We start from the raw sequence: 25,186 nt of genomic DNA on the forward strand, positions 1-25,186 counted from the left end.
ATTTAAATACGTACATTTTAAACTACTTTGTTGAAATAATTATGATAAAAAGGAAAACCGAGAAAAACCCTCATTTATAAACATACGTATTTTAAACGAGCAAAATTTAAAATACATAATATTGTATACTACATGTGAAAGTTTATGGCAATAAAAAATTGCTCCAGATTTTTTGGGATCTTTCAAATTTTCCAATATCACAAAAAACTTCCCTAGTTAATGGGTGACAGAAAGATTTGTTGAAATAGTTCATAAAGAGGACAAAATTAACTCAATCAACCACATGAGTTTGGCCAAGTGATCTTGGCCTAGGGCTTATACGTTTGTTCAATTCTAAGATCTCGGGTTCGATTCTCCTTACCAACGACTTTCGAGGCCGTCTCATCCCAATGCGTAAGCATGCGAAACGACTATAGCTGGCGTTATAGGAATTAGTCCGATGTGCGCGCAAACTGGCCCGGAACACTCAGCATTAAAAAGAAAAATTAACTCAATCATTCGGTAGTAAGTGGGATTTTCAACCAACTGCCACAAACTTTTTTGATGAGTGCATGGAACAGAAAGTGAACCCGTGACCGCAACATAATAATTAAAAAAAATTTGCCCTTGAAACTTTTCCAAAAGTAGGAGATCCCAATCAAGATTTGAGGGAGAAAGTTTTTTTTTGAGTAATATGGACGTAACAACTAATCATGTTGACTCCTCAACTAAAAACTATTTTCCTGTTACGCTGATAAACCAATCAAGTTATTCGAGTTTAAGTTCGCGTTCGCTTGTTGTAAACTCGTTTTAGATTGACTTATATATTATAGGAAAATACAAGCTTGAAACTTTATAACGCTCGTAGAGCTTTATATCAAGTTTAAGTAAGTTACTATGCGACTCATTCAGCTTTTGACGTTTAAAATACAAATTACTTGAAGATCATCGATCTACTTAATTAAAGCTTCGTTTGCGATTAAATCGCCTCATAAACAAATATGGTTAAACGTATTTATGATAATTTTGAAGCTTGCTAAGTCTCTAACAAAACTTGAACAATCAAACGAAGCTTGTTTAGCCCTTAATGAGTGTGATTTTGTTCAGTTACCTTGTATAAGAGATTTGGTGGTTTCATTTGATAAGCTGAATCTTTTGAATTGGACTGATTAGGTCCAACAAATGGTTACCCATGTTTACATACATGAATTTCTACAGACACCTTGATATTTTTTTCAATGTAATAATCAGATGTTCGGATCAATTTGTGGACACCTTGATTCAAACGAATATGCCGTTTTAAAGTCTTATACGTGATTCATCAACCATGTTGCATGCACGGATTAATTGTGACTTAAAAACAACAAAGAAAAATTTGGCAATCATTTGGCTGAAATCTTCATTACTCAATTCTTCTAAAGATTCCCTCTTACCGTTAAAATCGGTTAACTAACCTTTCATATCGGTTGGGTAGTTGGAGTGATGAAGTTTATGCGAGTGTGTTTGTCACAAACCTCAAAATGACATAGCAAGAGTTGGGCCCCAAGGGTTTAGTTGGATTGGTTGGTGGGTTTGCTCCCCTCATAAGTCATAATTGATCCGGGCTCAATTCTTAGGGTCAGACCGCGAGAGGATGATCTTTTTTTCACCGAACTGAGGAAGAAATTAGATGAGGTGTTCATAAGTTAGTCCGGACATTCTAGCCGTCGGAAAAAAAGAACGACATAAGAAGATTTTGGTGAGTTTATTGTCCCTCTGAGGAAACCATTATTGGACTGAATTGTCCTATTGCAAAACTGAGGGGTACTTTTTCCCTACTTCAAAGACTGCAATGCAAATCATCTGGTACCAATGGAAAAAATTTCAGTGCCCGATGGCTACCAAGTGGTACCTGCTCTGCACATCTGGAACGTCTATAGCATTTTTGGACAACTCAGATTTGGAGAGAGAAAAAGGTGAGAGAAAGTGTTGGAGTGAGAGGAGAGATAATGTTTCAATCCGAACAGTCAAAAAATGTATTGGATAACCGAATATGCCGAACAGATACCACGTGGAATATACCCACCCGACACCGTAAAATTTCTCGGTCCCCCATCCTCCTCTTTCCATTATGGAACCACCACATGAGCCTTTTAATACAACCTAACTAGCCCGCATTAACATGTGAAAAGAATTGGGATATGGTAAGTTGATTCAGCCCAAGGCCCACTCTATTTGGTACCACTCTATTCTTTTCCTATCTACGTTATCCGCTTGTCACATCCGGAGCGTCTATTGCGTTTTCGGATGATAAGGATTTGGAGAGAGAGAAAGTGTTGGAGTGAGATGATTTCAATCCGAACCGTCCAAAAATATATTAGACGGCCCGAATGTGCTGAGCAAATACCCCGTGGATATACCCAATTAGCACCGAAAAATTTCTAGGTCCCTATCCTCCTCTTTCCATTGTGGAACCATCACATGAGCCTTTTAATACACTCTGACTAGCCCGCATTAACAGGTGGGAATTGAGATAGGGAAAATTTCAAAAAAACACCTGAACTTTCAGTCAACTCTCAAAGAAACACTTGGACTTCAACTATTAACAAAAAACACCTGGACTTTCAGTTTCGTTAACAAATACACACCTGCCGTCTCATTCTGTCATACACCTAACGGAAGGAACTAAACGGTAGACTTAACCCTCATCCATTTGCAGAGAACCAAACACCAGCAAAAAAAAAGTAACAGAACACCAGACTAGCAAAACACAGCAAAAAAAAAAAGCAGCAGAAAAAATTGGTGCAAAAACAACAACAAAAAAAAAGGTGCAAAAATAGCAGCAGAAAAAACTGGAGCAAAAAAAAAAAACAGTAGAAAAAGCTGGTGCAAACATAGAACTTGTTTTGTTCATTACACAAGCTCAAAAGCAAACAAAACACTTGACTTGTTCACATAAGCTAGCCAACAAAAAATGGACTTCAAAAGGTTGCTATCCGAATTCCTTAGTTAACAAAAAAACCAGGCTTAATTGCAAGAACACCCCTTAAACTATTGCGTTTTGGCAAGTTCACCCCCTTAAGTTTAAATTCGAGCAACTTCACCCCCCTAACTACCAAATTTGAGCAACTTAACCCCCCCCCCCCCCCCCCCCCCCCCCCCCATTTTCTGTTAAAAAAAAGGACGGAGACGAACAAAATTACATTTGTACCCTTTTGAAAAAAAAATACGGTGATATTTCTCTCTCTCTCTTCCTTTGATATATCTCTTGTCTCTCTCTTCCTTCGATATTTTCATCTTTTCTTCTCTCTCTCTTTCGCCTCTTCGTCCCTCGTCCCTCTCCCACCTAGAAACCCAAAATCCCACCCACCCAGAAACCCCAAATCCCACCCAACGTAGTTCTCCTCTCCTCCCTCCAGATGTCTCCTCGAGACGCGGCCTGCACGGCACCGATGCCAACCTGATTATTCGGCAGAGAACGAAGACGACAGCCTTCTTCTTCCCCATCTGTAAGTTCTCTATTTAGGGCAAAATAATTGGGTGTTTTGATGTTTATTGATATGCACAAGTGCTAAAAAATTGTTTATTGTTGTTCCTTGTTTTCGAATTTAATAACCCCTAAATTTTCGAGATCTCAATAATAAAAAATATATTTTCCCTCAAATCCGCAGGTCTGAGAGATTTTTCTTAAAAGATTAAGGATTACGACTAATATAGTAAATTAGGGCTTACAAAGGTCGTAATCAGTTGAGGGATTTAAAAATTTCTGTTGTTTAATAGTATAATATTGTTGTTAATATAGTAAAGTAGGGTTTTAAAAAGTTGCATTCTTGTGTTGTAGTAGTAGAGTAAAATATTGTTGTTCATGGTTGGGATTAAACAGCTACTGACCATTTTGTGCTTGTGTATTGAGCTTTCTTGTAGGCATTTTGAGTTTCACCTTGTTCTTAGAAAAGGAAAAATAAATCCAATGCCATTACGGGCTATAAAAATTCTTGGTTAAGATTTTTAGAAAGGAAAAGAGAAACAGTTACGGAATATTTTTCTTCTCATTCTTATTGAGCTCTCGTAAGCATTTTACTGTCTATGATTCCTGGAATAGAAGCAATAGTAGATGAATGGTTTAAGTAGTCAAGTTCCAGAATGCAGACTAACTTTCATATTAATTGAATTCTATCCCCATGGTCGTGTTTTCTTTCTAACTTACATCCTCCATTTTTTCCATTTTTCGTTTCTCTAATGGGAATTCCGCAACGATAATAATTTTTTGTCTTAGTTTTTTTCACGATCGAAAGGTAAAGAGTCCTTTTCATGGTAGGCAATATTGTAAGCCATATTATGAGCCTCACATACAATTATGCCTCTCCTGTTATTAATCAAAGTTATTTGATGCATAGAAGCTATGGTGGAGCTCAGGTGTATATTGTTCATGCGTGTCGGTGGTAAACTAGTAAGGGGTTCGCAGTCTAAATACTTGAATGGGGTTATTGCAGAAACGAAGGTAGATCCAGATTCCTTCAGCTTTTATGAATTGATGGATACAATTAGACAAATGGGGTATGGACTAACAGATAGTAATGGAGTAACAGAACACGTAACTGTGTTTTATAAACTTCCAATGCATGACATGAATGATGGATTAGTTAACTTGACTTCTCATTATGACATGGTTGAAATGTTTGTAGTGCATTCTTGTGGTAAGAAGTATATGGTTATTGATGTATATGTTGATTGTCCCAATGTGGTAGAGTCTGACGAGGATCGTGAGCCAGAGGTGGAGGTGATAGGTAGAGATAGAAATACTACAGCAAACCCTAGCTCCTTAACTGAATTAGGAGGTGACTTACAAATAGCAGAAGGTCATGGAAGTGGTGAATTAGGAGGACTTAAACATGTAAAAGAACCAATTGTTGATGAAAAGGGGGAGAGAGTAGGTAATGAATGTGTGAATGCAGATGAAGACGGAGAAAGAGTAGGTGATGAAATGGATGAGAATAGTGAGTCAGACTGTGAGTGGCAGCCTAATGATGATAGCGAAACTTCTTGTGACACTTTTAGTGGGATAGAGGAGTCTTCTGATGAAGAGGAAGAGGAGAACATTGCCTTGGTTGGTCTAAGTACCTATAACCTTGAAACAGAATGTGGTGAGGGGGATTCGGATAGTGATGAAAACGACTTGGTTGAGAAAGGTGAAGATGGGAAGGCTACTTTTTGTGAGTTTAAAGACTCTTGCATGAAGAACCCCCAATTAATAAAAGGGATGAAGTTTCCTAATGTGAGGGTGTTTAGGAAATTGTTGAGGGAATATCATATAAAGGAGGGCTACACATTTAAATTCTTGAAGAATGAATCTACGAGGGTGACTGTGAAATGTGCATTTGATTGTGGATTTAGACTTCATGCATCTCCCATGTATGATGAGAAATCATTCCAGATAAAAAATATTTGGCAACAACATACTTGTACTAGAATCTACACGAATAATAATGCAACTGGAATTTCTGGCAATTTTGTTTCCGACCAAGAACTGATGTAGGGGTATTTTAGTGTTTTGTATCCCGAATGTTTGGGGCTATTAAATTTGTTCATATTGTTGAGATCTTCATTAATCTTAATTTTATTTTCGCTTTTGTCTATGAATCGCATTTGTCTTTTTTTGGTTATGTCTTGTTCTTCGAATATGAGTGAGTAGTCGAATAGGCTCGGTCATGGGGTGATCTCTACCCCGTGGCTTAGTTGTTTTAATGAGTTCTCTCATTCTAAGGTTATATTTCGGTTTGTGAATGGATAGAAACTCTGAACTCTTATTTTCGAGCAAAGCTTGTAGTTAACTACCTTGTTCTAGAGCAGGTTTTTTTCCTTCAAAACTTCTGGGCATTATGGTTCACAACTGCAGTTTTTGGATAGTTTTTGAAAAAAGCTTCAAAGGCTATACTTAAAGAACATATTACACTACATTTATGGACTCTCTATTACAATGGCTATAATGTTAGTACTCTCATACATTTCATAACATAGCTTCAGGGCAAATACAAAGTTTTTTTTATCATGGGTGTGCTTTACACTTGACAGTAGCACACAAACCACAAACAGAATAACTACTAGTAGTACTACAAGTGTTGTCATTTTTGTTGTCTTCCTTGGCTCAGTCTGTGTTGCTAACTTCACATTAATCTCAGTCAACTCTGTTATCTTCACGAACAACACATCATTTTCTTCTTCCAATTTTTGTGTTCCTCTTCCAACTCTTTATTCATATCTTCAACTCTTCAATTTGTCTCTCGAGTTCTTCCTTCTTCGCTTGCATGATCTTAGCATATTCCAACCCTTTTTCGCATGTTGGTGGATCTACCCATATGAAGAAATTGCAGCCATTCCTTTTCTAAATAATTGGAAGGAACATATCAGTAAATATACAAAACAATAGCATTTAGCCTTTTTATTAGGAACAATAGTAAATATACAAAACAATAGCATTTAGCCTTTTTATTAGGAACAATTGCAGACAATATACAAAACAATAACATTTACAATCGAGCTAGATGATATGGAGGATATCTTCGTTTGACTTTGTCATTTGTCTTGCATGTTTTGCATTGTAATCTATTTTCATAATACCAGTAGCTCTGTCACCATCACCCTTAGCCTTAGGCATATCTCATCATCATCGTCATAGTCATTAACTTAACTATTGATTGATTCATGTACCACATTATGTTGCATAGCACTATATTTACGGCGACTCCCATGGAATTGGTCATTTAGCTATTTAAAGGCCCCAGTATAGCATGCTAATTACATAAGTATTTTTTTTTAATTGGCTAGTATAGCTTGCCAATGTACAAAGTTTAAGCAATGCTTTTTCCTATGCTACAATGCAAAACAATAGCATTTAGGCTTTTTATTAGAAAAAGCCAAATTATACATACAAGAAAACATTTAACTAATTTACCTTGTAGTTTAAACAACCAAGGAACCTTCTACCTGGATTTTTCACAGTTAATGAGGGTCTCATCACTGCTTTCCGTTCACAATTGCATCTTTCATCTCCATTGTGCTGCAAGTAGTTGTTCGTGTAATTAGAGCTGCTACTCATTTTTGGGTTGGGGATTTAAAAGGGGATTATCTGTTTTTTACATGAGATAATCTGTTTTTTTTTTTGTTGGTAAGTATCTGGCCCTTGAAGAGGAAATGGAGGAGGGTGTTGGAGAGGAAATGGAGGAGGAGGAGGAGAAGGACAAGGACAAATTAATTAGTTCCAATAGGAGGAGAGGAGGGGTAATCGGGTGGTGTACCTGGTGGTGGTCAGAGGAGGAGGGAGGAGGAGGACGAGGTTGTTAAGATCTCCTCCAAGTAGTGACTGGAGGTCATGCTGGTGGTGTGAGAGGTGAGAGGGGGAAATTATGGGTTAGGGTAGGAGGAGGGTTTTAGGGTTTAGGGTTTTTTGCTGTTACAGAAGAGCTACGGAGGAGAGGAAATGAGAGAGAGAGAGAGAGAGAGAGAGAGAGAGAGAGAGAGAGAGAGAGAGAGAGAGTTATCTGGTGTGTGTGAGCTGTTTAAAAAGGGTGAAGAAGGGCATTTTTGTACATTGAATTCGTTTTCCATCCAATTTTGAAACTTTCCGTCCAAATTTATAACAGAAGTGGACGGAAAATGGGGGAGGGGGTGAAGTTGCTCGAATTTGGTAGTTAGGGGGGTGAAGTTGCTCGAATTTAAACTTAAGGGGATGAACTTGCCAAAACGCGATAGTTCAGGGGGTGTTCTTGCAATTAAGCCAAAAAACCAGCACTTCACTTGTTCACATAACTTGTCCAAGACAAAAGTTCAACAAACAAAACATCACAGAATTCTTATTCTCATAGCTTAACTACATTCCAAAAAAATACCAGGCTTTGCACAAAAAGAACACAAAGGTCTTGTTCACTGCATCCCTTGTCACATGATCATGTTTTGCACCCTTTTGCCCTTGCTTTGCAATTGTGTTGTTATTGAAGACTGGGTTGGTCTTGTCTCAAGCACTTCACTTGACCTTATCTCAATCACTTAAGCTAGCCTTTTCTCAACCACCTTCATCTGCCTTCTCATAGATAACTTTGTCCTAGACTTTGTTCCACTATGGCCACCATAGTTGTCGCCAACCTGAAAGTTGAAAGGCCAACCTTAAAATACATAGTATGAACATCATGACATAATTTGAAAAAAGAAATTTGTCTCACCACTATTGAGGTTTTAAGTCCATTTCTGGTCCCAAGTGGTCCTTGGACTGGTGTGGTCCCGTCTCATACTAAACTGGTGTCCACAACCCTCCTTGTAGGTCCTCTCTTTGTACCCCCATTAACCCTTGTTGCAGGGCCATTACTATCTTCCACTGGTCCTTGCACTGGTGTGGTCCCATCAATACTGGTGTCTACAACTGGTGCCTACACAATGTCATTTAAAAAAGAAAACAACTGTTCATTTGTTGTCCCCTCCATAAGGTTCAAAGCCCTTTGTTTAGCTCTATACACCCTGGTCAAACTCACTTTGCAGGTCAACTCTTTCTCTATGGTTTGAGCTAGTGATTTGCAAGGTCATGTGGGGTTAGATCTAATCTTATCTTTATAAGTATTGCAAATCCATGTGGTACTCACCCATGGCACATGGTAAGTCCAAGTACAAGTATGCTGGTCCTCAAATGTTTTTACTCTAAAAACATTATCTGCATCCACATGGGTAGCATAGATAAGCCATGGGCAACCTTTTGATTTATCACTCCCTTGTTTCTTGAAATCCTTGCACATTGCCCTCACTTTTAATCTATCACTCTTCAAGAATTTGATTACTTTCCTACACTTGATAGTATGTTGTTTGATAGAATCCCTAAATAATGCATGAGTCTTAAACTCCACACCTACAGTAAACTATGGATTCCCCATGTCAGTTTTTTCATTGAACACAACGTATTTGACCTTTTTAGATGGTCCAACCTGTTCATCACATGAGGTCTCACCACTACTCAACTCACTAGATGATCCTTACCAATAGTAGGCCTAACGGTATTTGAGCAAATTTGACTTGCTTGGGTGCCTACTACTATATTTTCCATATAAATATGAACGACCCTCCTTGCATCCACAACATAAGCCAAATTCATTATCTCTTTATCTGTTTGCAGTCGAACAAATTGCCCATTAAACTTATGGTAGAACCTGCTATCAAAACCATATCCCAACTCCTTACCCATGGTGGACAATTCAAGCATTGACAATTCATCACCATGGCAATAATCAAAAGTACTGACACTTCCCCCAATGTAGGTCTGGCTTATTGTACCCCCAAAATCACCCCGATGATGCATTTTAATACTGAAGTGTCCAGTGCCATAATCTACATAGATATTTTAATGCAATCATTAAACAACTCATCCTTTAGCAATAAACAAATAAGATATTATGCTAATGGTGTATGGGGAAACAATAAATAATCACTCAATCGGTTTGGTGGGTCCTGCCTAAACTAATGTTATCAACTGTTAAAGTGTTAAACAATGGGAAAATGCACTAATCTTAAACAATCCCAAAAAAAACTTGTCTTTTTTGTTTAAACAAATGCACTGGACCACATAATAAAAAACTACCGCATAAAAAGAAACAAAAATATAGATTTTCGTGTACATATCGTATGTTGGTGGTCCTTGATCGTTGCTTCTCAAGACCCACTCCATCTTTGATCCAAGCAATGGTAAGAGCACCTCCTTCTACGTCTTCTAAACCAAAGTTTAGAGCAAATGAGACTCCTCTTATTAACACAACTTTGGGTTTAGGGTTTTGTTCCCTCTAAATTGGGTTCATGTTAGGGGAAAAGGTATTTTTTCCCTCAAAATAGTTTTTTTTTGCTGGTGTTTGGTTCTCTGCAAATGGATGAAGGTTAAGTCTACCATTTAGTTCCTTCCGTTAGGTGTACAACAGAATGAGACGGCAAGTGTGTATTTGTTAACGAAATTGAAAGTTCAGGTGCTTTTCTGTTAATAGTTAAAGTCCAGGTGGTTTTTTGAGAGTTGGTTGAAAGTTTAGGTGTTTTTTTTGAAAATTTTCCATTGGGGTATAATAAGTTGATTCGGCCCGAGGCCCACTTTATTTAGTACCACTCTATTCTTTTCCTATCTACATTCTTTCTTTCTTTTTTACAACTGGATGTCCAGACCAGCTCGCTTGCCGACTAATTTCGAGGTCTTAAAGTTAATGAACAGGCAAACCTCCGGGAGCCCCAAAATCTAAATAAAGATATTGCAAGATAGTAGAACCTATGCATATACATACATGATTATATTACAAAGGTACTCACCATCTCAAATTTGTGCATCCCTAATTCTATTAACCATTCCAGACCTTGATTGGGTGGGAAAAACCTGTTCATGGTTCAGTCAAGTTGGGTGTGGAATGTGCTTCTAAAAGATCGGGTTTGTCGTCGGTTGGGGGAGTTTTTCCGGAATGATAAAACGGCGATTGACTGCTAGGAACGTGTCAAGCTTTGAAGATAAAGTCTGGGTGTTTGCCACTTGGATATAGACAGTGGATATAAAATCTCCAGAATTTTATATCGGCTCTTTTATTATACCTCACATCGTATTATATCCACCAAAAACTAACCGGTCGACAAATGGCCTGGAGGGATAACACTTACCATACATACACGTATGCCCATAGTCGAATAGATTGTAGACCTCTCTGCTGCAGAAAAAAGACATATGAAAGAAGCAACTACTCATACCATAATGGGTGCAATATTTTGGACCATAAGCAAAGACCAAGGTACAAAGTGCTGAAAGCAATTTTTCACATACCTAGCTCAATTGTCCTGTCCTTTGTCCTTTCTCCTTTTCGATTGCCCATACTCAGGGGCATGCACAGTACTGAAAAACTTCATCGAAAATGTTATGGAACATGAAAACTTTTCGGGAAACCGAAATGGATGATCTCAACCATCCATTTCAGAGATCAACCATCCATTTCAGTTTCATGGAAAGTTCATGTTTCCTATCAATCCTCGAACTTCATTCTTCATTGCAGAAATTTGGCAATTAATTGCATATCTGTCACTTATCAAGGTCAGTCATTTATGCAAATCACAGATTAGTTTTTTGTGTTTTTTTGTTGTAGCTTATGCCAGTTTCTTACGACTTTTAATGTTGCTCATGGAACAAACTAGCTCCAAACAAACGATCTCTCATCATCTTGTTCACCCGTCACTCATCATCTTGTTCACCCGTCACGTCTCAATTCAATACCCTAAATTTTTTTTCCATCGATCTCTTATCTCCGAATCCTTCTCTCAATATAGGGCATCATGACACGAGGTTTACTTCACCCGTTCCCCGGAAGTATTGTCCACCTTGGACCACCAGTTCAAAAGCCAGCCACACGTTCGACAAATTCGGTTTAGGCCCAAAGTTCAGGACAGCCCTGACCATAATCGTAAGGTTGAATTAGCAAGACGGTTAGCTAACTTCGCCTCTACTCTTGGTACATTACTACATTTGGTTCCCCATAGTTATTTGTTTAGTTTTTGTTAACTTCCCCCTTCCACTAAAAGAAATAAATGTGATGTATCGTGAGAGAATGATTTGTCTCGTAAAACGGGAAATAAGTACTCAAAAAACAGCCATTTTGCATTCATCACTGTGCAGAAATAGAATCCTCAGCAAAATTTCAAAAAAATACCAGTTTCTACTTCAACTGAAACATTTAAAGCCTATTATAGATGCAAATCTAACAGACCCTGGCAGTCACCAAATTTTACTGCCCATGTAACATTTAATTTATCTGCCCAACCGCACGTACGGGATTTCTCGATTCGGCTCAGACGGTTGTCTCTAACCATATGAAGAACGCCAGATAAGGGCTTCTGTTGAACTCATTATGAACCCGCGACACTGCACAAGAAAGAAGAGAAGTTTTCTAACGCATCCATTTTGTCATCCTCATCAACATGACTTTTCGTTTCTTGTTGGCCCGATTCTTCTCTGAAATCCTCAGCTTCCTTTTGGCATTTTGCATTGGGTTGACCACAGCCATCAGCTTTTCTCCCTGTTTCCTCTTATCCCTCTTCGTCTTGAGATTTTTCCTGATCTGGCTGTAAACTAGTGCAAATTTATTCATCCCCAATGTATCTCTAATAGTCTCAAGAGCTTCTTGAGCTAACTGCTTCACATCATCTGACATAGAAACCAACTTCATCAAAGCTAATGGAGGTTTCATACCAAAAACTATATCATATAATCTCCAGAATTAGGTTTGTTTTGATATTTATACGCATGCATATATCGGTACGATATATACACATAACAGATGTTATCATGAATTCACACTGACAAAATGTCAGCCATAACGGTCTACTTCAAGAAAGCTTCCAAAACAAGATTTTACGGAATGAGAGAATTGTAGTTTTTACGAAAATTCTATAGAATAGGAGAAGAGACCCAGCCTGGGATCAAATTAACAAGCAAAACAGTCCCCTGAATTGTAGTTAGAGGTTTTTTTTTTCCCTCTCTTTCTCTTGGAGAGGAAACAGGGGGTAAAGTTCTTACATCCTCAATTTTCGATGTCCATAGCATATCTTGTGTCGCAATTTGTTTAATCCGGTACTACCCAGCAAAACTAAAAATCTCAGCACACAAAATACTAGTAACATAAAAATGCACGGGCACGAACCTTAAATTATTACATTACAAACCAATTGAGTTTTTCATTTTGAGGACCAATGCCCATATGATGGAAATCATCATCCATGTTGTCGAAATTATAATGGGTATAATGGGTTTATGTGAACAAGTGGTCCTTGACAGAGGTTAATGGAGGAAAAAGATTCATGTAGCTGACTCCAAGTGATTGGAACACAAGACTCGGTTTGGTTTGGTCCAAATTATGTGATTTGCGTAAGATTGCGGTTCTTTCGCCGCAATGAAACTTTTATATTACATTTCCAATGATAAGCAATACTACAGTAGCATTATTTAACTGGGCGTTCGTTTTATAATAGGATGACAATGCTTGAATTGAATTAAAGTATTGCTAGCTGGCGCCTGTATCAAAATAATACGATGACAATGCTTGAATTGAATTAAAGTATTGCTAGCTGGCGCCTGTATCAAAAGATCAAATTATTTTAGAGGCGGAGAGTTTGAGAGAAACTACTGGAGCCAGGAGGCCCTAAATCTCTGGCACACAAAGTGATACAAGGTGCATAGAGTACCAGAACTCACCTGGGACAACTTTCCCGGCACATCCTTCACAAACTTTGTACAAAGGTAACAACAATTGATATTCGTAACCCTGGAAGTCGCCAATTTTTGATGAAAACTTTTCCGGGTCCAGGATATTTGGTGAGATCGACTTAAAGACATTGAAAACAATTTTCATCTGCATATAAAGTTTAATTTATTGTCAGCAAAATGAATTTGCAGAAGAAAAAAAAAAGTACTGAAAGAGGCAGAAATGACACAAGGTATCACAAACACACTCAACAAGTAGCAAAGTCATAATAGTACTCAGATGTGCCACTGTGGAGCAGACCCACCTGAACGGCATCCATTTGGAGCGCAATCCTTCCCATCCTCTTCAGCAAGAGAGTGACCAGCAACGATTGTTGACGATCGCTATTTTCTTCAGCATTTTGCTTATTATCACCAGATGTAAGGGATACAAACATACTTCCTCCTTTTCCGGAATCCAGCAGCTCAAAAGCTTCAAAAAACTGACCTTGCTCGTGGTGTTCAAGAGTTGACCAGATGCTGCAGGCACCCACCAATTTGTCTGGTCCCAACAAAGAATGCACAGTGCATAGTGCAAACGAGAGGTTTTGTGTAATAAAGGTGCTGGATGAATTGTCAACTAGCGGCCCATTTAGTTGGCAGCAGAGAGAAACGGCTATGAGAAAAAGCCTACTTGGTCTCATTAGGAAAAAAGTTTCTAACGACTTGTCATGATTTTTTACTGAGGCAAAGTAGAGGGCCACAAGGCGGTTCAATACATCACGCAACCACATATGCGGGTGCAACAGAAGCTCACAAATTGTATCCCATATGTCCTGTAAGATCAAGAAAGGGGAAAAAAATGGAACAATACCATTATAAGAAGATAGAAGGAGAAAGAAATGGAATACAACCAAAAACAATATTAGCAATCATTTTACAATTACAATCATTTTGATAGTATACTTTGTATTATATGTTTGTTTCCCGTCACTATTGGTAAGAACACACCCTATAACCCCTTGCGTCGATGCAGCTTGTTTAGTTCGGTTTTTTTGTTGGTCTGGCTTTCCATCGACAGAAGCCATGCAAATAAGCTTTTAGACGAGATTGTTGTGAGCAAGAAACAAGTTGGCAACTCAGGGCGCCTTCAATGTTGCAATGATCGGAAAAGATCAGATTATGGAGATGGATAGAGGGAACATGCAAGGTCCACCGGGCAATGGATGGAATTAGATCTACCCTGGGATCTCTAAAGTATAAGTGGGATAAAGAATGTGATAAAGGGAGGGAAATAATTTTTGACTCATGGCTGAGGAAGGAGATAATTCGTAGCCATAAGGCGGACTACCTGAGGAAATACTGAACACCAAAACACAGTCCCGGACTCCCTGTAGTGATCCCACGATTTCCCCTGTTCCGGCATCAAACGTGCCCTCAATAAGTTGACCGCATATCCAACTCCTTTGTTAACTGCATAGGTTTCCTACAAACAATACCACCCAAACCTAGAGCCTCATGCCCAACTTCTGATGGCCCCAATCTGGGCAGGCATTGAAATGCTAATTTTCACAGGTTATGAATGTATGAAAATACAATACATACATACGTACACCAATTTACGCAGTCGATCGGCACACCACGGATATAAATTTATGATAAATAGGTTTATACCTCAAGATCAATAGCTAGGCACCGATCGCGGAATTGATGCAGTATCTTCTCCAACATAATTAGTGAGTAGTATGCCCCTTTCCATGTAGTCTCAACAGAAAGATCTAGTGGCCCAATTTTAAGAACATCAACGGCAGATCGGAAAATGCTTCTCATTACTGGTAAGACGCCATTTATATGTTCCTTAAATCCTTCCTTCATTACTTCAACCAGCAATCCCAAGACCTGTAGATAATAATTTAAAGCCACAAGACAAATAAAAACCTATATAGTTCAATATAAACCCAAGAAAGTAACAGTAATGTGAATGCAAGATACATAGAGAGCGAGGGGCATATATTCATTTTCAGCATCCAATTGTTAAGAGAATGGTTGGCGCAAGTTTGTTTCATTTAAATTATATCCTATATAAGTGTGAGGGCACCTTCACTTCAAAAGTTAGCTTTTGGGGTTGAGTTCTACTTCACTTCTACCCAAGACCATGTAGCAGTTTTCATGATTTTGTTACCAAGAATTTTAAAGTCACTATAAAATATGTTGCACGCATGATACCTCATACCGCTCCTTATGTTTGTACTTTGTAACATGTTTTGTGAAATTCGCAAAAAATGAGAACACAAAGAAAAAGTGTGCTCATTTGTTACAAAATCAAGTGGAAATATGGAATGAACAGTGAGTGGAAGCCAATTTCCAGTTTTTTTTTTCTAAGAAGAAAGCAAACATCATAGAACCAACGGGACATCACCCATCTACAAAGGACAAGAACGGGATAGACGTACAATAAGACTCTCTCCCCAATATGTAAATCACCTATAAAAACAGAAGTGAGGAAAGACAAATCCCCTTTGAACCAAAAGTGAAAAGCACTAAGTAAAGCTAGTTTAAGCCCATGAATGGACAAGGAAAGATCCTCAAAAGTTCTCCTATTCCTCTCCCTCCAAAGGCACCACATTAGACACAACGGTGCCAATCTCCAAGCCTTCCTCACTCTCTTCTTTCTGCACCCCCATTCCCAGCAATGAAGAAGTTGAATTATGCTAGCCGGCATCACCCAACTCCCTCTGAAGATGGATAAAAGCAAACTCCACAACCCTCTAGAAACCTCGCAATGAAGGAGAAGGTGATTCACCCTTTCTGCCGCTATCTCACGCATGCAACACCTGTTTGGAAGATGAAACCCTTTCCTACCCACGTTATCAATAGTAACAAATAGCATCAAGAGCTGCCGTCCAAACCAAAAATGCAACCCTCACAAAAGCTCCCGCTTTCCACACTTGCCTCCAAGGAAAAGAATCAATCACCTTCCCCACCATGCAGAAGTGAATAAAAGGATAGGACCAAGAACTGTCCACTATGACCTTCCCACTCCCTCTCATCCTCGCCCTCACCATTTCCTCTAAATTGATAGGTCTTCATGTACCTTCCAATTTCCTCCAATTCCAAATCCTGACAGGCTCTCCCATATATTGGCTCCCACATCAAGCCCCTCTCCATTATATGAAGGTACTCCATGACAATGGCCCCTCTATTTGCTGTGATCTCGAAAACCTGAGGAAACGAGAGTGTCTAACAAAAACCTCACCCTACTAACTTTGCCCACCACAAACTGACAGTGTCTAAAAAAAAACTCTCCCAACCACCCCTAATGGCCTTCCAAGGTGTGCATTAACTGTATTGTAGTACATAGAAATTAGAAACCTAATGTACCATGTTCCTGTTTGTTGAACCAGCACAATTGTTCACCCAAAATAAAGAACTGCAACAATCCATGTTCAATGTAGCATAGTAGCATAGGTTTAAACTCACTTTGAAACAAACAAATCGTTCCCCTGTTTTCTACCAACAAAGAAAAATTGCAAGGCAACCAAACAACAATTTCTCATTGTAAGCTGATGTTGCATTCAAATCCTTAACCATCTAGCTTCCCTGCCCATAATGGAACAACTATAAAGGAGAGATTTTTCTATAAGAAGCTGTCCAAATAGGATACTTTTACTTGAGTCACGGATATATTTTTGATACTTACCTAAACACATCCATTATTTGATTTATTTTTCTTCTATTTTTGAAGATTGGATACTAAAAGGTCATGTCTACGAACTTTAAAGAATTGAGATATTATGACATTTCTTGCATCATCAGAGTGAAACGTTAGGAGCAATTAGTAAATACAAGAAGTATCAAACTTTTTAAAAGTTTGCTTCATCGACATACTCTTTTATGTAATAGTACAATTTTTCAACAACTGCATATACATTTCATACTTCATAGAAAACAACCATTAAATAGAGAATTAAAGAATAGGAAGATTGGATTCGATAATTAAACAAGCAGTTAACCAATCTTTTCTCATATAAAGAGTAGGGGAGGAAGGAAGAGAACAATGGAAGGAATTCTAGAACGAGTCTAAAGTTAATAAAAACATTACTACAGTATAAAAATGTCCTAGTTTTACCCACCCCTAACATGTTTCTAGATTTTTCTGCTCAATTGTATTGGTAATCATGTTGTATCAGTTCCCCATATCCATAGGCCAAAAGTACTTAACTGCAGAGACCAAAAAGCCAAAATGGCAACCAAATGTTTCTGAACATATTGTTTCGGTAAGCACTGTTGTACAAGCTTCCATGAGCTCTCCCTTATTTCTTGCTTGAGGTTCAGGTTCTACAAGCTTCCATGAACTCTCCCTTGAGGGATGAGCACACATCCAATCATGGGATAAGGGGTCTATCGTGGTTCTGTCCAGCTCCCAAGTTTAACAGCTAGAGCCACTAAGATTAGAGATCATTTCCTGTCAATATCATATCCATGTGTCCGTTGTCATAAACCAATGTAATCTTCTCACTTCTACGTGATCATGTTGGGGCACATTTGGTAAGGTGGGGGGACTAACTTAAACAAGTCAACATGCTGTTCAAGGCCATGTGCAACATCTACATGCCCAAAGGCCCCAAACTATGTCAAAAGGAAGGGAGAACCCATAGCTAGAAGCCTAAAACACTATATAAACCAAAAATAAGCTTAAAGACTACAAAAATAAGACTTGCAATGTGGTTTTGACTACTTCACCTGGGCTGCAGCAGCACTTCGCAAATCCTGCTCCATGTACCAAGAGAAGCTAAACTCAAGAATGGAATCAAGTGAATCCCATCTCACATGACCAATCAGAAGCTTTATAGCAGCACCAGTCATGGAACGGACCTTGTTGTCATTATCATTGGCCAAACAAAATACCAAAAGAACAAATACAACCAGAGAATGCTCATTTACGGGGGAACTTGATTACAATTACATGGAGCATTTCAAGAACTGTTTCTCTTCCCGATGAATGTTCATAACTGCAAGAATGTCAAATCATTTCAGAGTAATAAACTTCAGATACATAAATTAAAATGTTCATAATCATTATATCCTTGCCTTAAATTTAAAAGCAAGAAATGGAGATGTTGCAGCAAACGCTTCTTTGAAAAGGTGTAATCATTTAAGAACTGCAATACAATTTGGCTGCATATCTTGTGAATTGATTCTACTTGACTTGTTACCATCAGTTTTGCAGCCTGAGAGACAAGATCATATATCTCATCGACTACGAGCTTGCGTTGCACTATTGCTTTTAAAAGTGAAAGAGCAATAGATGAGGGATTTCTTTCGAGATCAATAAATAAAGGAAATTGGATCACCATATGCAGTTGATCTGCGGAAAGAGTAATCCTGGGGTTCCATAGAAGAACTGTCAACAACCTCCGACATGATTGCATCAGAGGACTGCTATTTATTGAGCCTTGAGCTATAGCCAATAGAGAGGTCTTTATCTTGTCAGCTTGTGATTCAAGGGCTGGCAAACAGAGTGCCACAAGCGGAGTAAGGCACCTGAGCCCAGCAGCTATGATATCTTCATACTTGGAAGTCAACCACTCAGTGAGCAATCTGACAAAGGGATCCAACTTTGACAATGGCTCTTCATCCTTTTTGTGACGTTTTATACTCTTCAGGCAATTGAGCAGCAATCCAGGAGCAAACACAGTTATAAGATGTCAAGATTGCGAGCAAGAATCAATTAACTTGGCTGATGCAATAATTTTGCACGTCGCCTTATCTCCAGGTTGCTTATTTGTATTCGCAACAGAGGAACGCTTGTTTGTATGAGTTTCATAAGTAATGCCATCTTTGATGTGACCATACAGAAAGATAAAGAGGTCAGCTTGATTTACGGATGGATTGCACTCAATACCAGCAGCTATGTTGGTTAACATACATTCCAGTTTTGATTTCACTTTTGGTGTGAGATGCTTCTGCAAACGAGAGGTAACAGGTTCCAGCAGCTTAACAACATGTGTCCAAGAGGGTATTGTCCCAACTCAATATTTTGAGAAAACTTCTCAGAGTCTCACAAATGCTAGTGGGTCCAAAATGATTATCAAATATAAACTCAATAATGTTTATATTTGCAATAAAGGGATTTGCTTGGAAACATCGTTTCTTTGTATAAGGAATCTTCAGCAGGAGTTAATTTTGGGAACTCCTTTCTTGGCAATGTTGATGCCAATGCAGACCAGCACTGCTAGTATTACTGCTCACATTGATGGGCATGAAATCTTTTTTGAATTTGTTTCTCCTCCTGTATACAGGGAAATAAACGATATCATGAGAAAAATTTTCAATAAGGATAAACAAATAAATTTTCTTCAAAAAGAAATCAGATTAATGGATATTGAAGAAACTTTACAAAAACCCATTATGAAAGAGAAAATTTCTCAAATTGAAAAAGATTTTCAAAAAGAAATTTGCAGTGATATCCCTAATGCCTTTTGGGATAGGAAAAAATACATTGTTTCACTTCCTTATGAGAAGGGTTTTGATGAAAGGAAAATTCCTACTAAAGCTAGACCTTCTCAAATGAAACAAGAATATTTGAAGATGTGTCAAAATGAAATTGACAATTTACTAAATAAACAATTAATCAGGAAGAGCTACTTTTCTTGGAGTTGTACAGCTTTTTATGTCAACAAAAATGCTGAAAAGAAGAGAGATGTTCCTAGATTGGTTATTAATTACAAACCTCTCAATGAGGTTCTCATGTGGATAAGATATCCCATTCCCAATAAAAAAGATTTATTAGATAGACTAAATAGAGCAGTCATATTTTCAAAATTTGATTTAAAGTCTGGATATTGGCAGATTCAAATCAATGAATCTGATCGTTATAAAACAGCATTTACAATTCCATTTGGACATTTTGAATGGAATGTAATGCCGTTTGGACTGAAGAATGCACCTTCAGAATATTATGAATGATATTTTCTATCCTTATGCAGAATTTGCAATTTGTTATACTGATGATGTTTTAATTTTTTCACAAAACATCGATCAACATATAAAACATCTTAGAATTTTTAAAGATGTTATTAAGAGAAATGGTTTGGTGGTTTCTGCACCAAAAATGAAATTATTTCAGACTAAAGTCCGATTTTTGGGTCATAATATTTACCAAGGGAAAATTATCCTAATTGATAGAAGCATAGAGTTCGCTTCTAAATTTTCTGATGAAATAAGGGATAAGACTCAATTGCAAAGATTTCTTGGTAGTCTCAATTATATAGGAGACTATTATAAGGAGTTAGCTCAGGATTCGGCTCCCTTATATGAAAGGCTTAAGAAGAATCCTCCTCCTTGGACAAAAAATCATACAAAAGATGTCCAAAAGATTAAATTGAAATCTAAGCAACTTCCATGTTTAGCTATTGCTAATCCAGAATGGAAGAAAATTGTGGAAACTGATGCTTCGAATATTGGTTATGGGGGCATCCTTAAGCAGTATAACCCAAATTCGGGAAAAAAAGAATTAGTTAGGTTCACTTCTGGACTTTTCAAAAATGCACAAGCTAATTATAGCACTATAATGAAAGAAATTCTTTCTATTATTAAATGCATCAATAAATTTCAAGATGATTTATTAAATCAACAATTTTTACTTCGAGTTGATTGTAGTGCTGCTAAGCAGGTTTTAAAGCGGGATATAAAAAACCTAGCTTCAAAACAAATTTTTGCTCGATGGCAGTCTGAATTATCTGCCTTTGATTTCGATATTGAATATATTAAGGGAGAAAATAATTCTCTACCTGATTTTCTTACCCGTGAGTTTTTGCAGGATTGATGGCCAATCTATTTTACCCCAATAATATGGAACCAGAGACTTTTCTGGAGAAGGCATGTCCTTCTATAGCCCAATCAAGGCTAAAATATATAATTGAAAAAGACAAGAAATTCAGAAAGGCCATGAACAAGATGGCTATGGCCAATAGGGAACAATTTTTCCACCAATATCTTCCAACAAGATTCTACTTGAACAGATGGGCTAATGCTATTCAAGCCCTTGATCGGTTCTATGAAGAATATGGGTATTCTGATTCCGAGAAAGAAGATATCGTAGCCAATGGCTATCGTAATAAAAGATTGAAGCAAATTCAAAATAGATTGAATGTCTTATCTCGTGCTTAATTTTGCAGATGAACAGACCTTCAGATCGAGGAAGAGGTCGTGGTAATACTTCTCGAGGGCGTGGCAAATTAAGGGTCACGCAAGCAGATGTGGAAGCCTACTTAAAGGCTCACAAACTTCAATATCCATCACTACAGGATGCTGCTTCAGCATCGTCATCACTCTCAATGGCGGAGGTGGTGCAAACAGAAGAGGTTTTCAAATCTTTGGAAACCAAAGAAATAATATTAATCCTGGAATCTCCGGATGAACAATATTGCAATAATCCGTGGGAAATAAAGTCCTTCTATTTGGATACAATGAGCTATCCAGTCCCTGAAGGGAAATACAGATATCAATATGAGGCAATGCTCTCAGAAACAGGATCGGTGGAATTTAGCCACACCTATGAGACTAAATTGGATCAAAAAAGTCCAATCAGTTATAGTAAGGCCATAATAAAGATGGTCATTCCAATTCAATCAAATACTGTGTCAATAAAAGGTGAAAATGGGGTTCCAATTCGTTACAATTATTGGGATTACATTAAAGCCTGGACAAAGACTTTTTACTATCAAAACCAGAGGAAGTAACACTCATGGTTTATGAAATTATGTCCCAAATTTGTGGGAAAAAATGATATTCCAAACTGGTTTATTAATTGGTGGTCTAAATTTGGGCCAAAGGCTGATTTTTTGCCCATTGAGGTACAGAAGGAAATTGAGTTCTTCAATCAGCATCATCCTCAATTAAGGGGAACAGATACTTCAGAAGGAAAATCATTCCTTTTTACTATGATCACTTTTGGCATCCCTTGGATTTGGAAATGGAATGTTCAATTTGGGCGAAGTAATTCAGGACTTCCAGTTCTCCACAGAACCTTCCAATACAGATGGTGGAAAGGTATCAATTTGGAGAAAACATTTAAAGAAATAAGAACTGCAACAAATGAATTGAAGTTGCAGATCAAGAAAAAGGAGAAATTGTCAGTCAAAAATCCTTTCTTAGAAATTTCTGCTCAAATTCGAGCAAATAATCCACATTTAACAGACGATGAAGTGGTCATGAAAACAATGGATTTCATGAAGGAACAATTCTTGCAGACTGTTCAGACTACATCGACAGCTGATGATGAATCTATGACATCAGCAAAAAGCAATGAAGATGATAATAATCCTTTCACTAGCCTGGCAGGGGAATCTCAAGACCCATACGAAGATGATGGGACCACCCCAGCTCCATCTTTAGCAGATTATTGGGATAGTATGACCGAAATTATGGCGGAACAACTATCCCGTAAAGGCAAAGAAAAGAAGCAATAATGTTTGCTTTTTGAATAAGACAAATTCCCTTTCGGTGCAAATATCTCACCAAAGATTTGGTGAAATAGTAAAGTTCAATCATGGGACTTTTATGCCCGGTGAAACGAAAGTCATGACAATGGGGCCCATTTGTGTACCCGATGTATTTTCATTTCACTTTAATTTGGGTGTAATTTACTTTTCATTTACTATTTGGACCTCTATAAAAAGGTCACTCTTGTAATCAGAAAATCAGGTTTTGGATTGCCCTTTCTCTCTCTCTAAAATCCAAGCACTCTGATTTTCTCCCCTCCTCCCTTGTACATTGGCTTCGGCCTTAATAATAATAAGGTTAGTCTTCTTTCGATCCTTTGTACTGTTGTTTCCAGTATAAACAATTAATCAGGAAGAGCTACTCTCCTTGGAGTTGTACAGCTTTTTATGTCAACAAAAAAGCTGAAAAAGAGAGAGGTGTTCCTAGATTGGTTATTAATTACAAACCTCTCAATGAGGTTCTCATGTGGATAAGATATCCCATTCCCAATAAAAAAGATTTATTAGATAGACTGAATAGAGCAGTCATCTTTTCTAAATTTGATTTAAAGTCTGGATATTAACAGATTCAAATCAATGAATATGATCGTTATAAAACAGCATTTACAGTTCCATTTGGACATTTTGAATGGAATGTAATACCGTTTGGACCGAAGAAAGCTAAGCAACTTCCATGTTTAGCTATTGCTAATCCAGAATGGAAGAAAATTGTGGAAACTGATGCTTCTAAATATATACTGGAAATAAGAGTACAAAGGATCGAAAGAAGACTAACCTTATTATTATAAAGGCCGAAGCCAATGTACAAGGGAGGAGAGGAGAAAATCAAAGTGCTTGGATTTTAGAGAGAGAGAAAGGGCAATCCAAAACCTGATTTTCTGATTACAAGAGTGATCTTTTTATAGAGGTCCAAATAGTAAATGAAAAGTAAATTACACCCAAATTAAAGTGAAATGAAAATCATCGGGTACACAAATGGGCCCCATCGTCATGACTTTCGTTTCACCGGGCATAAAAGTCCCATAATTGAATTTTACTATTTCACCAAATCTTTGGTGAGATATTTGCACCGAAAGGGAATTTGTCTTATTCAAAAAGCAAACATTATTGCTTCTATTCTTTGCCTTTACGGGATAGTTGTTCCGCCATAATTTTGGTCATACTATCCCAATAATCTGCTAAAGATGGAGCTGGGGTGGTCCCATCATCTTCGTATGGGTCTTGAGATTCCCCTGCCAGGCTAGTGAAAGGATTATTATCATCTTCATTGCTTTTTGCTGATGTCATAGATTCATCATCAGCTGTCGATGTAGTCTGAACAGTCTGCAAGAATTGTTCCTTCATGAAATCCATTGTTTTCATGACCACTTCATCGTCTGTTAAATGTGGATTATTTGCTCGAATTTGAGCAGAAATTTCTAAGAAAGGATTTTTGACTGACAATTTCTCCTTTTTCTTGATCTGCAGCTTCAATTCATTTGTTGCAGTTCTTATTTCTTCAAATGTTTTCTCCAAATTGATACCTTTCCACCATCTGTATTGGAAGGTTCTGTGGAGAACTGGAAGTCCTGAATTACTTCGCCCAAATTGAACATCCCATTTCCAAATCCAAGGGATGCCAAAAGTGATCATAGTAAAAAGGAATGATTTTCCTTCTGAAGTATCTGTTCCCCTTAATTGAGGATGATGCTGATTGAAGAACTCAATTTCCTTCTGTACCTCAATGGGCAAAAAATCAGCCTTTGGCCCAAATTTAGACCACCAATTAATAAACCAGTTTGGAATATCATTTTTTCCCACAAATTTGGGACATAATTTCATAAACCATGAGTGTTTCTTCCTCTGGTTTTGATAGTAAAAAGTCTTTGTCCAAGCTTCAATGTAATCCCAATAATTGTAACGAATTGGAACCCCATTTTCACCTTTTATTGACAAAGTTTTTGATTGCTGTGGGTGAATTCCCCACTTGTGAATTGAATGACCATCTTTATTATGGCCTTACTATAACTGATTGGACTTTTTTGATCCAATTTAGTCTCATAGGTGTGGCTAAATTCCACCGATCCTGTTTCTGAGAGCATTGCCTCATATTGATATCTGTATTTCCCTTCAGGGACTGGATAGCTCATTGTATCCAAATAGAGGGACTTTATTTCCCACGGATTATTGCAATATTGTTCATCCGGAGATTTCAGGATTAATATTATTTCTTTGGTTTCCAAAGATTTGAAAACCTCTTCTGTTTGCACCACCTCCGCCATTGAGAGTGATGACGATGCTGAAGCAGCATCCTGTAGTGATGGATATTGAAGTTTGTGAGCCTTTAAGTAGGCTTCCACATCTGCTTGCGTGACCCTTGATTTGTCACGCCCTCGAGAAGTATTACCACGACCTCTTCCTCGATCTGGAGGTCTGTTCATCTGCAAAATTAAGCACGAGATAAGACATTCAATCTATTTTGAATTTGCTTCAATCTTTTATTACGATAGCCATT

At 37.8% G+C, this 25,186-nt stretch overlaps 1 pseudogene; it reads right to left on the reverse strand.

The window, feature by feature from the left end:
* Nucleotides 1-11,582: 11,582 nt before the first annotated feature.
* Nucleotides 11,583-25,186, reverse strand: part of LOC131316966 (uncharacterized) — a 36,959-nt pseudogene continuing 23,355 nt past the window's right edge.

This window comes from Rhododendron vialii, chromosome 2a (assembly GCF_030253575.1).
Source record: "Rhododendron vialii isolate Sample 1 chromosome 2a, ASM3025357v1".
NCBI classification, from domain to species: domain Eukaryota; kingdom Viridiplantae; phylum Streptophyta; class Magnoliopsida; order Ericales; family Ericaceae; genus Rhododendron; species Rhododendron vialii.